The following is a 3,262-nucleotide window of genomic DNA, read 5'->3' as shown; positions in this document are numbered from 1 at the left end:
CACTGATTTCTAGTTGTGCCCTCTTTTGGAAGACCAAACAAAGTATTTTCGCTCTCACAACGAAACACAGCGTCTCCACAGTCTCTTTGGGTTTGAGACTTTAGTCTTTGCAACTTTAGGGATCTTATTTATTCACGAAACAGCTTGCAACACTCCAAAGAGAAAGGAAAAATTTAAATCGCATCATATGACCCCTTTAACTTTTTAGAGGCACATCACCAAGTAAAACACTTTCCATGGTCACTAACGGTCAAACTTAGGCCTACAGATATTTTTGTTGGATCAGTGTTTGTATTTTTGCATGTTTACATGCAGGTTATTTCCGAGCGCTCGGTGTTCCTGGCCACTGATTGGCTAGAACCAGGATATCACAACATTAAAGAACCGTATAAATTTATTCTGAAGTTCTGAAGTCTCATTAACAGAATTAATTTCATCAGTATTTTTTGTCAATTTTATCGATCTGCAGCAATGCATCACTTCCTTTCTTTAATGTTAGTCATTATTGGGCTGCAAGTGAGTGTTCAGTCCATTGGAAGACGTTCTGAGAGAAGAGTCAGCAGATATTACAGATCGGAGCTGACTGTGCCGAATGGGATGAAGTGGGGGTCGTGGGGTTATATCGACATCTGTCCAAATGGAACATACGCTGCAGGGTTTAGTCTAAAGGTAAATTGGGCAATGACTGGATTACGGTAATATGGGAGTTTCTTAGTGGTTAAACATGTGAACTGGTGACTGAAGGTTCAGTCGCTGTTAGTAGTTTATATCCTGGTGTCTCCAGATGCAGATCTGCTTAAGATTTCATTAAGTACCTGCTTATTACTAAAGAACATGAAAATGTTATGGTTTGTGTTTGAGTTAACTCTAAAACATTGCTTGTGGCTCTCTCTTTCAAATGGAGGATTGTCGTGTTTTTTTTGTTTTTTTAAGGTTGATGAGCCTTCCTATGGTTTTTGGGATGACAACAAAGGACTCACTGGGATCCGTCTTCATTGTATAAGTCTATCAAGTGTCTTGAAGGGCTAATTTGAGGACTACACCTCAGTTCAGTCAGAAGTAGGAAGGTAAAGGGCTCAGATTCTGAGTAATACAACTAGTTATAGCAGGTTTTATTAAGAATTCTTGGATTAAGGGTTAGGAGGCGCTACAAATTAAATGATTTTCTTGAAAATAATAATTGACTTAAATAAAACTGTGTTTGTCCACAGATGGGGTTGGTGGACAGATATCGAATGGTGTGCTTGTGGATTCTTGACTGCTTTTCAGTTGAGAGTCGAATCATACCAATTATTTGGAGATGACACGGCCGCAAACAACATCATGTGAGTATGTGGTGGTACAAGTCATACTGTTTTGTTTTTTTTGTTGTTTATTTGTTATTGTTTTTTCTCTGTATAATTAATATCAGTGAATGTGAGCATGGCTTGTACATATTTGGACTAACATGAAAGTTTTAAAGGGGTAATTCACCCAAAAATGAAAATGTTATCATCATTTACTCTCCCTTAAGTTGTTACAAACCTGTATGAGTTTTTCTTCTGTTGAGCACAAAAGAAGATATTTTGAAGAATGTACTTCAATAGTACAGAAAAACAAAATACTATGGAATTTAATGGCTACCATCAACTGTTTGTTCACCAACATTCTTCAAAATATCTTCTTGTGTGCTTAACAGAAGAAAAAAAACTCACAGATTATGAACAACTTGAAGCATATGACGGTAGTCATTGACTATTGTATAAACATAACCATCAAACACAAACCTGGTAAAACTGCATTCGGTTCCAAGAGTGTGTTTGCCTTCATTATTAATTAATATTTAATGATAAAAATTAGTTAACTGAACATAATGATTTTACATATAGCAAAGAGAAAAAATATTTTGGTATTGTTTTTTATGATTATCATAATATTGTCACATCTGAATTTTCTCCAGGTTCAAATGCAGTCGGGAGTATTTATATGGTGACGGCACACACTGGGACAATTGGGGCGACTGGAGTCAAATGTGTTGGGGAACAGGAATTTGTGGTATCAAGACACGGATAGAAGAGCCGCAGGGATCTGGAGACGACACCGCTCTCAATGACGTGCGCATGTACTGCTGCGCTTAAGGTGATGCGATCGCAATCAAAAACACTAAGACTGCAGCACATCTTCACATAAAACACTGTTTGTTTGTTTGATTACACAATGGAAGTGCTGGCTAAACTGAATTTTTTTTTTCTTACAGGTGTAAGAGGACAACAAGAAGAAAAGCGAGAAGATCAAATAAATCATAATAACTCATTGTGATACTATGATGAACTAACATGAACCGTGTCATATAATAGTTTAATGTGCAGTCCGCTGGTCATTATCACAAAATTAAGCCTAACAGGACAATCAAGACCCTAAAAAAAGCTGAGGACTGGATCATCCTGCTTATTATTTGAGTAGAAATTTCACTATTTGTGTGCCAAATATCAGCATTAAAGACTTACTAAGAAACACCATGTAATTTCACATCATTTATCAGAACACTTTACATCAGATGTTTCATTGCATTAATGCATGTAGCAGATGGTTTTATCTAAAGTGACATACACTGCATTCAAATGAACTTATCTGTTCATTTATTTTCTGGGAATGAACAGTGAACTCTACAGGAACATTAGATGAGCAATGCATGTAACCCTAAACTTTACTAACCTCTGAGGGCATATGTACATCCTACACTCTTATTTTTTTTATTTTATTATTATTATTATTTTTTATTTTTTTATTTTTTTGCAGTGTTGGTTCCATGAAGAACCTTTAACATCCACAGAACCACAAAAGGTTGTTTACTAGGGCTGGGTATCGATTCAGATATCCCGATTCGATTCGATTTCGATTCGCAAGCTCTCGATTCGATTCTCGATATTTTTTTTTATTACATTCAGTGAATATAGTTTTAATACAAATGCTATTGATATTTCTAAAAAATTAACAGTAAACATCAGTTTACAAATAGTGAATTAATAAAAGGAAATTAAGAACCTATATTTTAAACCTATTCTTTTTTTTTTTGTATAGGGTCCTTTTTAAACAATAGTAGGGCCCTATAAAATGTTCTTAATTTTTCTGTTAATCAGATGAAGGCATAAAACATTCATTGAATTTATAATCAAATGAAAATGAAACCCTTTTATTTTTTTGGCAAACAAAGTGCTGCACAACAGAGGTTTACTGTTAAAATTAAAAATAAAACAGATGTGATTATTCCTTTAAAAATAAA

The 3,262-nt window shown here is 34.8% G+C and overlaps 1 long non-coding RNA gene across 1 annotated transcript; it reads left to right on the top strand.

Annotated features, from left to right (window-relative positions):
* Nucleotides 1–943: 943 nt before the first annotated feature.
* On the top strand, nt 944–2,755 carry LOC107677857 (uncharacterized). Its single transcript, XR_001632891.1, has 4 exons — nt 944–1,067; nt 1,212–1,325; nt 1,940–2,118; nt 2,237–2,755. It is a non-coding gene; the product is annotated as an uncharacterized LOC107677857 (long non-coding RNA).
* Nucleotides 2,756–3,262: the final 507 nt, after the last annotated feature.

This window comes from Sinocyclocheilus anshuiensis, unplaced genomic scaffold (genome assembly GCF_001515605.1).
Source record: "Sinocyclocheilus anshuiensis isolate Anshui unplaced genomic scaffold, SAMN03320099.WGS_v1.1 scaffold993, whole genome shotgun sequence".
Taxonomy (NCBI): Eukaryota; Metazoa; Chordata; class Actinopteri; order Cypriniformes; family Cyprinidae; genus Sinocyclocheilus; species Sinocyclocheilus anshuiensis.
Note: the sequence above shows the minus strand (reverse complement) of the source record. Positions and strands in the feature narration are given on the sequence as shown.